Source organism: Rhinatrema bivittatum, chromosome 7 (genome assembly GCF_901001135.1).
Source record: "Rhinatrema bivittatum chromosome 7, aRhiBiv1.1, whole genome shotgun sequence".
Lineage (NCBI taxonomy): Eukaryota > Metazoa > Chordata > Amphibia > Gymnophiona > Rhinatrematidae > Rhinatrema > Rhinatrema bivittatum.
The window spans coordinates 167,429,174-167,442,609 of record NC_042621.1 but is presented as its reverse complement, the minus strand read 5'-3'; the positions used below and the strand labels follow the sequence as shown (position 1 = coordinate 167,442,609).

The 13,436-nt window shown below is 41.1% G+C and overlaps 1 protein-coding gene across 11 annotated transcripts in view; it reads left to right on the top strand.

The window, feature by feature from the left end:
* The window catches only part of ZMIZ1 (zinc finger MIZ-type containing 1), a 1,075,801-nt gene that overhangs the window by 94,550 nt on the left and 967,815 nt on the right, over positions 1 to 13,436 (top strand). The window lies entirely within an intron of this gene.

Sequence of the window (13,436 nt, the reverse complement as noted above, 5' to 3'; positions counted from 1 at the left end):
AAAGTAGTGTTTGTTTTCTAAGCCAAATTCCTCTACTAAAGTCGGAAGCAATTTAAACATCCCCTCTTCAACCAAGAACTGACCAATCAGATAAAGTCTCTTAGATGCCCATAATTGAAAAGTCCGTTGAGAGTTCTTTGGTAAGAAGCCCTCGTGCCTACCAAGGGTAAAAATTGGGAAACATTACTTTTTAATTTTAGGGAAGCACAGAAATAGCACCATGATAAAATTAAAGGAGTAGCTAGAAGACCTGCTCTTAAAAGTTTTGGAATATCCATCAAAGATGAATGTAAAAAGTAGCCCATACTGCACGAGAAAAACAGTTCTCAAGTTCAATGGGAGTATAAAAACTTGTACCCAATAGCCAATGTGGCGGAGTTTGCAGGCCACATTATATAGTTTATATTTGCTAAGCCTAAGCCTCCTTAGTCTCACGGCACATTTTAACCCAAGGAATACGGGTTTCTTATTCTTTTAAATATAGCTCTGTCAGACCATCCAACTGAGAGAACTCCTGCTTAGGATAGCAGGGAATAGTTTGGAGCAAATACAAACATTTAGAAGAATCATTTGGAACAAATTTATTCTCCCTGATATAGAAAGTGGGAAATCATGCCACGCCTGGAACGTAGATTGTGTAGATTGGAGCAATTTCTGAAAATTAACTTTATAGAGATTGGGCAGATCAGTGGTCAAAATAACACCCAAATATGTGAATGAGTCTGTGACCCATCGCATCGGGAACTGTCCCTCCCAATTATAGCATACATCTTTGTCAGTCGGGAGAACTTCACATTTATCCAAATTTAATTTGCAACCTGCAAGCTTTCCGTAAATTTCCCCTCAGATAGAAAAGCTGATAGAGATGCTTGGGGGTCGGCTATATGCAGGAGAATAGCATCTGCAAAGACCGACATTTTGAAGTGGGCCCCAGCACAGCCTCCTATGGGAATCCCCACAATCCCATCATGATCTCGAATCCTCCGTTAAAAAATAAAAAGGCTCCAGAGAAAGGATAAATAACAGGGGAGATAGGGGACACCCCTGCTGTGCTCCCTGACTTAAATAAGTCTTCTGAGGCACAGCCATTTGCTGACACATAAGCTCAGGGGTCAAAATAAATGGTGCAAATTACCTGAAGAAAATATCCCGAGATCTCAAAAAATTCTAAGGATTTAAACATAAAACTCCACCCGAACCTGTCAATTGCCTTCTCCGCGTCCAGGCTTTATAGCTTAGAGGGGAGGCGGGAGCAACTCAACTAATCAGAGACACAATAATTCCACGTATATTGGTAGTAATATACCGGCCCGGAACAAAGACCCACCCGCTCAGACCCTATAAGCCCTGGGAGAAATTTTACCACTCTATTTGCCATGATCTTTGCTAGAAGTTTCACATCAAAGTTGATAAAGAGAAATGGGCCGATAAGAGGCAAGGGACATCAAGTCACGTCCTGTCTTAGGCGGCACGATTATCATGGTGAATTTTCTGCAAAAGGAAACCTTTGGGAATCAACCAAATGTGAAAGCATATTTCCCAGCTGGACCACCAGTTTGCCCACCATTTCAGCCAGGAAGCCATCGGGCCCTGGTGCTTTCAGAAGTTTGGACTCCTGAATTTCCTGTGCTATTTCTTGCAACTGAATTGGCCTATTTAACTGCTCCAGCTGCTCCCACTTTAAGCGGGGTAATCCCACAGATTTCAGATAGAAATCTCCGGTGCAAGCCCCGGATACGTTGTATACAGTTCCTGATAGAAGTCTATAAAGATAGTGTTTATTGTCTTCCCCGAATTCACTAAGCGCCCCGCCTTATCACTTAGTGCAGCTATATATTTTGAGCTTCCCTAGTGCTTTGCAATGTTAGCCAGTGTCCTACTACTCTCGTTCCCATGCTGAAAAAATCTATCATTGTAATATATTAATCCCTTCTTTGTCCTTTGGTGAAGCAGTGTGTTTAAGGCCGCTTGTAGTAAAAAAAAACCAAACAAAACAAAACAAAAAACCAAAAAAAACTGTTGTCGTGTATTTGCAGTCGGATTCTGATCTAACCATTTGTTAGCCATTTGGAGATGGTTTTCCAAAGACAAAATTTCCACTGTCATCGCTTTACGTTTTGTAGCCAAATAGGAAATTATATCCCCTCTCAAGACTGCTTTAACTGTTTCCCAAAACACAATTGGAGCTTATAAATGACCCCAATTGAACTGCACATAATCCCCTCATTTTTTGTGTAATTATACCCTTAACTGGGGATCATGATATAAAAATTTAGGGAAGTGTCAAGCTTGTTTTACCCCATTGGGATGAAACCCTTCCAGGTCAAACCAGACTGGCGCATGATTCAAGATTATCAGAGGGCCAATGTGTGCCAACATGACCCTGGAGAAAGTTCACCTATCCACTAATAAATAATCTAGTCTAGATTGGGTGCCATGCGCCCTTAAGACATGTGTAAACTCTTTGTCTAAAGGATGCAATTACCCGCCAGGCATCAACCAGATCTAGCATCCTACACAAATATTGGATTCCTTTGTGAGAGCTCGAGGGTCTCTTCGTCACCGGAGGGGATTTATCTAAACTGCTGTCCCCACCCAGTACCAGTGGGAGATGGGCAAGTGGTAGCAAACGTTTAACAAGGCGCAGAAAAAAATGCATGGTCGTAATTATTTGGCGCATAAATATTGCAAAGCACAATCAGTTTGCGATATAGAACACCTTCAGAATAACATAACGACCCGCAGAATCAGCAAAAAAACCCCTGGGTCTCCTGGAAATCAGTGTTCTTGCTGATCAATATAGCCACTCCTTCTTTTTTCGTGCCGAATTGGGCAGAGTAAACCTTCCCTACCCATTGCCTGCACAACTTAGTGTGATCATTGGCGTCTAGTCTTATCTCCTGCAACATTGCAATATGGATCTCCCACCTCTGTAAGGATTGCAGTATTTTAAAACATTAACAGATCCTATACCACATACATTCCATGTGGCACAGCATGTTGTCATGGCTATCTACTCCCCTGAACCCCAGTATCCAGTAACTGAAAAAGATATGTTCGCCAAACCAACACCTCAATTAAGGCCCTTCAGCCTAGGCCCCAGCCATCTTGCCTTCCCTGTCCATTGAACAATCAGGCAATAAGAGGCCAGTAAAAGCATCAGGATAAGTGACAAAATTGGCTGAAAAATTACCCTGCTAATACCTTCCCACTCCTCCCTCCTCAACAATCCCCCAAATAACCTAAACCACTCCAACATCCAAAGCTCAACCATGAGCTTATGAGAGGAACACCTGTATTTACTAGTGCTAGGCCCCACTCCCAGTCTGAGAAAGGAAGACTCAGTGAACCCCATCACCTCCCCTCTCACCCAAGACGGGCAATATGCGACACAAAAAGAATGTAACCAAAAAAAAATGAATCCCATCATCATATCTAGCCTCCACTGGAATGTGCATTCAGGAAACACTGTCCCACAAGAAGCACTGTGTAAGGAATTCAAGCCACAGCTGAAATCAAATGGTCTGAAGTGTTTGCTCTTCTGTTCCTTTCAGCTTGGTGTGAAAGAAAGCTTGCGTCTTTGCTGCTAAATCATAAAAGAAGGTCAAATTGTTGAAATTCACCTTGAATTGCGCTGGGTATTGAAACATGAATTTAATTTGGTATCTCACCAACTGAGAACATGGTGGCGCGAAAGCCCTGCGCCGTGCTGAGACTGCCAGTGAGTAATCTAGAAACACTAAGATCTTATGCCCCTCATATTCAAGAGTCCAGTGCTGTTGAAACAAGCGCAGGATTTCCTCATGTCTGAAATTGAGGAACTTAACGAGGATCGGCCTGGGTTTTCCTTGCTCATTAGGCCACGGCCCCTCATGGTGTGCATGCTCCACCTGGATGCCAACCAGGGTATCCGGGTCATTCATTCTCCATGGCAACCATTGCTCGAATATGACCTGCAAATCCCACTCCATAATAGCTATGGGAGCGGTTTTCTAAGTCCTCTAATGTAGCTGCATGCTTGGCCACCTCCACCTGAGTCACAGTCAGATCTCGCTCCAGGGCCTGAGCTCTCATTTCCATCACCATAATACGCGACTTAGCCTCTGCGAGTCGCTGGGAGTTTTTGGTGAGCAAGCCCTGGATATCATCGAATTGCGAGTACAACTTACCGAGCTTTCATCCAAGGCCACCAGTATGACCATTGCCAATTTGTCCGGTTCACACTTGGCGACGGGGGCGCACTCGAGGGGTCTGCCATTTTGCCGGCAAGGCCTGGTTTAGATTTCTCTTTGCAGAGTGCTTTCGTCGCCATCCACCCTATTTGGAAGCTCAAAGTAAGCATCCGCAGAGCAGCAGTGGATAGGTAATCAGTCCCGAAATCCATGAGGTCTCCAGCAACCACTTGGGGAGGTCGATACAGATAGATATAGGGAGTGGGGCCCAGGAGCTGCACAGACCACGTCTATACATTCTCACGGCATCATGTGACCTCGTAACATTTATATTTAAAAGGGGAAATTATGACAAAATGAGGAAATCAGAAAAAAAATTAAAAAGAGCAGTTGCCAAAGTTAAAAGTTTACATGAGGTGTGGAAATTTGTTTAAAAATACCAGTTTGAAAGCCCAGCCAAAATGGATTCCATGTATTAAAAACAATCATGACTGCCAGCATGATTTAATGGTGAGGTGAAAGAGGCAATTAAAGCCAAAAGAGCATTTTTCAAAAGAGGAAAATAGGGAAGACCATAAGCACTGACAAGTTAGATGTAAAGCAGTAATAAGACTGGTCATGAGTTTGAAAATAAGTTAGTCGTAGAGGTAAAAACTACTAACAACTACTTCAGATACATTTGAGCAAAACAGGGAGGACAAGGAAACAGCAGTAAAACTAAATTAATTCTTTGCTTTGATTTTTTTTTTTTTCTCCACAGGATGATGTTGAGGATCTATCTATCTTTGGTGATAATTCAGGACAACTAAAGCAAATCACTGTCAAACTGCAGGATGTAAAAGAGCAAACTGACACATTAAAGAGGAATAAATAAACAGGACTGGATGATGATCATCCCAGAGTCCTAAAAACTCAAACATGAAATTGCAAACCTATTACTAATAATCTGTAACCTGTTTAAAACACCCACAGTATCTGAAGACTGAAGATTGGCTAATGTGACACCAGTTTTTAAAAAGGCTTCAGGAGTGATCCAGAAACTGTAGAAAAGTGAGCCTAATAATGGTACTGGGCCAAAAGGGTTGAAGCTATTCATAAAACCAAAGTTGCTGATCACATAATTAGATATAATTTAATGGGGAAGATTTAACATGGTTTTAGCAGAAGGAAGTCTTGCCTTACCAATCTATTCATTTTTGTTTGAAGGTGCAAATAAGCATATGGGTGAAAGTGAGCTGTTGATAAAGGGGCAGTGTTGTATTATGGATTGATTGGTTAAAAGACAGAGCATAAGTAGGACTATATGGTCAGCTTTACAAATGGAGAAAGGTTATTAATAGAGTACTACAGGGATCTGTACTGGGACCTGTGCTATTTAATGTTTTCATATATAATCTGGAAAAGGGAATAACAAGTGAGATGATCAAACTTGAAAATGATGCACAATTATTATTATTACCGTGTTCATTTGGTAGCCATTTTTTTTGTGTGTGAGCTGGGGGGGAGGGGTTATAAACAGCAAGTTTGGAAGGAAATTTAGTTTCCAGCTGGTACAGAGCTTTAGTTATTGGTAAAAACATTGTGATAGTAGAGATGCCTCGAGAGTGAAATGTGAGGGGCTGTGTATAATAAAATCAATTGAACTGTTTCCCCAGTAATTCTAAGGCCTGATGCATCATTAATGTTGGTAATACAGTGGCTGTCAGATCACAAACTTCTCAATAAATGTGCAGCTGGCAGTCTGATGGAAATTGGAGGCAAGCAGAGAATGAGATTTAGGTCTTTGATATATGGGGTGTCAGCCATGTGATGAAGTTTTTATCAATTTCTGTCACTTACGTCTTTTATGCTTGCTTCATATGTGGTCTTCATTTTAATTTTTGTTGGTGCAATGGTGATTGTTTTCCTGCTCCAATGGCTAGACAGCAGGTTTCCTGCTCCAAAATTATACTATGGAGGCATTTGTTTTCTGATCCTTGAATTTAGTTGGGGTGGGGAGAATGGATGGGTGTGTGTGTGTGTGTGTGGGGGGGGGGGGGGGGGTAATGAAGGAGAGGGGCAAAAATACAGGATTTTGGGAGGGACAAATATGAGACGTGAAGTCTTTTTTCGTTCTGTGGATTCCATTGTGTAAAAATATTCAGATTGGAAGTGCCAGAGATGATCCCCATCCTGGGCTAAAAAAAAAAAAAAAAAAGCAAGTCAGGATTGCTGCACTTACAAGGTACTTTGATGGCATGCGTAGCTGAGCTTTGTTCAGTTTGTTATATTATGGAGCATGGTTTTTGGGACAGACTGTTCCTATGAGCTGTTTGGAGAGATGCCAATTGTAAAAATAAGGGGATGCTTACTTCAGCTGGAACAGTGAGTGCTTTAAAGAAGGCAAAGCTTACTCGGTCAGCGGATCACTCAGCTCTGGCTGACACAGCAGAGGCAATATTGGCCAACCTCTCTGCTCTCTCCTTCACAAAAAAAAAAAAAAAAATCTTAGTGGGATAAAATAATTTGTCAGTTTGCTTCATTGGGAAGAGGCGGTAAGTTGATTTAATGAAGGACTTGAATTAAAAGTGGCACTTGAGTCTGTTCTTTCATTTACACTAATCTGCCTTGTCTTTGTACGTATGACTTTTTGAGGCAGGCTGGAAATGTGGGCCTGTTCTGTCTCTTCGTCTTCTCTGATTAGCCTCTTGAAACATCACAGCTTGATAAATATGATCCATTTTGTACATAAAAAAAAAAAGGACAGATGTTTTGTATTTTTACTTTTTGGAGTTCAAATGGCATGTCTTTCTGAAAGTTGAGCCGAAAACTAGTAGACCCCCAAAGTGTATCTGTAAAGGAAAGCAAACACTAACCACTCCGTTGCTTTTGAGAGATGAGGAGGAAAATGAGCTTAACTAAGGGGATTTGCTTTGGTGTTTAATGCGAAAGGTGGGAAATCAATTTCTAATTAATAAATATTATAGGAAAATAAGTGATTTACTTGTTTAACTAGTTTCCTATTTACTTTGAAACAACCGCATTAAAGTCAGTGTGGCCACTGCCATGACAATTTTTAGTGTGGTGTTAAATTTGTGTTTTAAAGCAGTGGTGAGATTTAGTAGCTAAGGTCCAGCGTGGGTCATAAGAAAAAATAGTATTGAGGTGGTTTGAAAGAAAAAAAAATAAATTAAATCTTAGTAGGAATGAAAGAGGGAGGTAAGTGATACAGTTTGGGCTTTTGGCACTCTTAGGCACTGTTGATGCTCTGTTGCCCCCTTCCCTGCCAGATTCCATTCTCTCCTACCTCATCTACCTCAGAACTGATCCCTTAACTCTCACCCTTCCCAGGCAGGCTTCTAGATTCCATTCTTACCTACCTTCAATTCTTTTCTCTTCCCCCCCAGACCTCCGATTCAATCCCTTAAACCCCCTCCCTGGCAGACATCGGATTCTATTTTACCCCACCTTGCTTGCTTCTAATTCCATTCTCTTTCTTCTTCATCCCCAATTCAATGTATTTTCTCATAGAGCTCAGATTCATTCTCCATCCTGTCACCTACTTCCCGATTTCATTTTTTCACAACACATTCCTGATATACCATTGACCCTGCAGCAGGAGAAGGTATTAGGGATGTGCATCATTTTTTTTGACGAACTAAAATATCGTACGATATTTCTTAATTCATCATATATCTGGGTCCCCGAAAATGATAGGAAAATCCCATGAAATTTCCTGTGGTTTTATTATCGTTTTTGGGGGGGGAGGAGAGAAAGGGCACATAGAAACCCCCCCCTCAAACCCACCCCAACCCTTCAGATCTAATTATATACAATCCCCCAACCTCCTGACCAGTGCAAAACTTGCCTAAAGTCCCTGGTGGTCCAGTGAGCGATGTCCCCCTCTCGGGCCGTCTGCTGCCACTAATCAAAATGGCACCGGTGGCCCTTTGCCCTTACCATGTGACAGGGGCTATCAGTGCCATTGGCCGGCCCCTGTCACATGGTAGGAGCAATGGATGGCCGGCGCCATTTTTCAAGATGGCGCCGGCCATTTTATTTACAATCCCCCACCTTCCCATCAATGAAAGATGGGAAGGTGGGGGATTGTAAATAATTAAACCTGAAGGATTGGGCTGGGTTTTTTTTTTTTTTTCTGGATCGGGACAGCCGGAAAAAAAAAAAAAGGCCAGAACCATGGAAAACGAAATTTCCCATGGTTCTATGAAAACGGAAATGATTGCTGGTACGATTCTCATCACTAGAAGTTATGTCTTTTTTTTTTTTTGTGTGTGTGTTTTGCTCCTTTTTTTGTCTTTTTTTCTGTTTTTGTTTTACTTTTATTTTTGTTTCACTTTTCTTCACTCTCCCCTTCTTTATATCCCCCTACTATCTTACTCTACTCTTGGTTCTCCCTTCCATGGATACTCACCCACCCTCAACCTCTTTCACTCTCCTCCCTTCCAGCTCCTTCTCCTTAGTCCAGCAGTATGGCCTCTCCAGTGGTAGCTGCTACAGCGCTGGCCAGCCTGATGGCAGTCACTGTAGCACTCCCCAGCTCCAACCCCATCTACATCTCTTATTTTGGACACCAGTCTCCAGATTTTAGGTGGGTGGGTAATCCAGTGCTTGGAATTTTTCCAGCCCATATCCCTGTAACTAAAAAGAGAGTAGAAACATACATGCAGGGGAGCTTGTTCACAGAGATGACGTTTATCATTGTATGGGTTCTATAATAGAATTTACAATAAACTTAAATTACAATAGCTAATCAGCAAAGTAAATTTTAACATTTTCTGTTACAATCAAGGTGACAATAGCAAAAAGCACAGATATTCTGTTGTAGTCCCGGAAATGTCATTTCCCTTTCAGTTATAGCATTGAAACAGAGATAAGAACCCACAGAGCTGGAAGGGGGGTGGGTATGACCAGAGTAAAGAAAAAAGTTAAAGCATGGATAATGTGCATGGGTGGTGTTAGGGAGGGAGCTGCTTCTGGTTCTGCAGTAGCAATGGGAAAAATGTGGCCAATCCTATAGAACCAAAATTAAGTGGTCTTCATGGTAACCAAAGCCTGAAAATTAACTTTATTATGTTTCATAAATATTCATTATGGGCATCCTGTGCTGAACTGGCTGTGGCACTCAGGGACTGGAATAGGACCGCTTTCGCTATAGGAATTTAGATGATCTGTAATACTATTATTTTTATGAACTCGAGTTGAAAAAACTGCTCTAGGCACACACATGACTCTCTGATATTACATAAGAATGATTATGGGTATTTTTAAAACTCGTGTTTTGGTTTGGCTAGTAGAGAACTTCATTCTTTGTTTCTGTTCTGTCTGAGGGTAATCTAGCTAGTCTTCACATGCAGAGGTTTGTAGACTTTCTGCAGAACTAAAGGAGGCAGAGTTTTTTTGGGGGTTTTTTTTTTTTTCATATCCATAAATAACTTGGGAGTGCACATGAGAGATTTCCTCTTGGAGAATATTTCCCATATGAGCACTCTTTACAAAACTACATATGTTGATTATTAAGTAACCTTTATCCTGAGAGATGTATATATTAATGAGGCAACAAAATAAACATTTTGCATCCGAGAATCTGTCTGTGTGATGTGCGTAATTTGGTGAATAAGAAGAGTGTAAAGTGTTCAGGAGTATGCTCTCATGCATATAAATCTGAATTTGTAACAGGCATTTCCTTGGCAACTTTTTTGAGTGCTGAACACCTGAGAGGGATCTGTGTGAGTCTGACCTGCCACAAGGGAGTTACTCATAGGCTTAAATTCTGTAATTTTCTGCTGTTTCTGAGCTAATGGATAATGGGATCTGATTTCAGTGTGTGTTTTCCAGTTTAAGAATGTCTGCTTGTGGAGTGAAATGTGGAAATTCGGCACGATCACTGTAGGAGACTGTTTTAAAGCCCTACTTATAAGCTGATGTTAGACCATGATGCTTTTGTATCTTTACACTATGAACTGATGCATATTACATATATGCTGTGCCTACAGACTATAGCTGATGGTGTGTACATAGTACTCTTGTACAGTGTGAAAAAGTGACTGAATCAAATGGACAGTAAACCAGTCAATTTGAATCTTGTGCTTCACAGTATTGAGAATAAGCAGGCCTTACTGGAATTATAGTTAGGCAAGATAGGAAAGAAATGTTGATAACAAAAAGACAACTCAACGCACAATTAAACTCTGGAATTTGTTGCCAGAGAATGTGGTTAGTGCAGTTAGTATAGCTGTGTTTAAAAAAGGATTGGATAAGTTCTTGGAGGAGAAGTCCATTACCTGCTATTAAGTTCACTTAGAGAATAGCCACTGCCATTAGCAATGGTTACATGGAATAGACTTAGTTTTTGGGTACTTGCCAGGTTCTTATGGCCTGGATTGGCCACTGTTGGAAACAGGATGCTGGGCTTGATGGACCCTTGGTCTGACCCAGTATGGCATTTTCTTATGTTCTTAACTCATAGCACACCAAATTCAATATGATGCAGCATACACCAACAGTAAATTCTCAGATGGAAGGGCCTATTTATGAAAGTGCGGTAGCATGCATTAACGTGCGCTGTCACGGTTGCTAGTAGACAGGCCCCGTTAATCCCTATGGGACCAATTTACTAACAGTGAGTATTCACGTATTTTGATAATTAGGCCCTTGAATTTCTTGTATACAGCATTATCTAATCTACTTGCATGGATTTCATGTCACAGGCAGCAGGCTAACATTCTTTGTAAATCTGGTAGTACTCTTTGTTATGGAAACTCAATAATGGAAAAATAGTTTTATTAAATGCTCAATCTTCCAAATTTGGTTTTATAGTTAAAACAAATAATTTTAGAGCATATGTAAGTGAAATACAGTGCCTTGCAAAAGTCTTAACACTCTTGTATGGTTTTCACATTCTGTTTGAAAAATAAAAATCAAACTGCATTAACGTAGAAGTTTTTCCTGAATTATCAAAATGAATTATCAAAATGTTCTAAAAGTAATTAAAAAAACAAAAGTCTTGATTTGTATAAGCTTTCACACCCTTCATCATAGCAAATGCAAATTAGCTCTGGTTCAAAAAATTGCCTTAGCAGGGCCTGTGGATAAGTCAAATAGAGCCAATCTGTGTGCTATCACAGTAGTTGAGCTGATTTGAATACTCCTGGATGAAGAATCAAGCTGTTTCTGTTCTGTGACGTGAATCTGAAGCAAAGGTCAAAACGTGCCGAAAAAGGGGCTGCCAAAATGTTATTGAAAGATACAGCTTGGGGGGGGGGGGAGGGGTTAGCCTATGAGAAACTTTCAGTGTGCGTGAACACCTCTTGAGGCACTGTCAGGTTCATCACTGGAAAATGGAAACACCGTGGCACCAGCAAAATACTGCCGCAATCAGGCCATCCCTTCAAAGAATATCCGTGGTTTAAGGAAACTGCTGCAGAAGATCACTGTGAGGCTTAAGATTACTTTAAAAGAAATACAGAGGTCTCTGGCAGAAATGTTGACTGTTCAGTGATTTCAAGATTATTTCTCAAACATGGCCTATATGGGAGGGTGGTAAGAAGGAAGCCACTGCCGAAGAAAAGTCATATGATGTGATGCATAGCGTTTGCAAATAAACACTAGCAGGCCGATGCAGTACAGTACACGTACCTGAGCGCACTGGTTAACCCGTGGTTGGACATGTGTTTTGGATGCACGTCCACAACCCCTTATGCTATAAGGGGATTAGCGCATCCAAAATGCACGTCAAAACCCCCCCTCCCCCCCCGCAAAGCTAATAGCGCTCATCACATGTAAATTCATGTTGATGAGGCTATTAGCTATTCTCCCCGATGCAAAAAAAAATGCACATTTTTACTCTCCAAAATTAACACCTGTCCCTGACTTAATATTGTGTCGATATTAAGTCTGAGGAACAAAAAGGAGAACGCTTAACAAAAAAAAAAAAAAAAGTATGCGGGCGGTCAGGCTAGGAAAAGGGATGCTCAATTAACGAATGTCCATTTTCCTAACCTTTTAGCAGATCAGTGACCTTATGCATAAAGCAAAAGCAGCAGTGGTGTGGCTCAGCAGTAAGAAAGTGAAGGTCTTCAAAGCCTGGACCTGTAGCCAATAGGAAATCTTTGAGATTTGAAGACTCTAGTCCTGAGACAATTTGAGAGCTGGACCTATTCTGCTTTGTGATTGAAAACTGTTGACAATTTTAGTAGCTGCCCTCTGGACCAGCTCTGTTTGGTTTATCTCCTTTTGAATGTATAGTCTCCAAAACTGTAGAATACTCTAAATGAAGGCTCATCAAAGACTTTGTATAGAGGCAATATTACCTCTAATTTCCTGCTGGCTACTCCTCTCCCTAGGCACCCAAGCATTGTTGCCTCTTATACCTTTTTGGCCACATCATATATGATCACCCTGAGATCCTGCTCTTGCTTTGTGCACAACTTCACCCCTATACTGTGCTGCTCCCTTGGTTGTTTGCAATCCAAAATGCACGGCCCTGTGTTGTTGTTTTTTTTAGCATTAAGACTTAGCTGCCAGGCTCTAACCTCCTTGCTTCCCTTCTCACGTTTTCCTTACCTTCCAGGGTTTTTTTTACCCTGTTTCAGATTTTGGAATCTGAAAAAAAAGGCAAATCTTTCCTGGTAGCTCTTCTACAAGATTGCATGAAAAAAAATATTAAATGGAATTAGATCAAGGACTGATCCCAGTGGCACAGTGGTGCTAAACCCCCTTCCCTGGAATGAACTCAGTTTACGACTATGTTTTCTTGCCTTCCACTCAACCAGATTATAACCCAATCCAATCACTTTAGGTCCCATAATTAGGGCACTCAATTTGCATATAAGTTGCCTATGCAGAATGGTGTCAAGAACTTTGCTAAAATTCAAGTGCACTTCATCTAGCGCTGTCCCCTGATCTAACCTTCTGGTCACCCAATCAAAGAATTTGATTTAGATGTGTCTGACAAGATCTACCTGTTTTAGTGTAGCCATGCTGCCTCTGTTCTTTTTATCCATTGGATTCCAAAATCTACACTATCTTTTTTTTTTTTTTTTTTTTTTTTAGCAATGATTCCATTAATTTACTCACCCCTGAGGTCAAACTAGCATGCAATTTTAAGACTGCTTATTCCAGTTTTGTGAAGAGGAATCATCTCTGCATCATGAAAATATCAGACAGCAGAGCTGCTAGAATTGTCCTAAGTTCCCTTGAATAACCTCCAATGTATCCCGCTCGGCCCCATTTGCTTTATCTGGTCTATCCCCGTGATAACCGTTC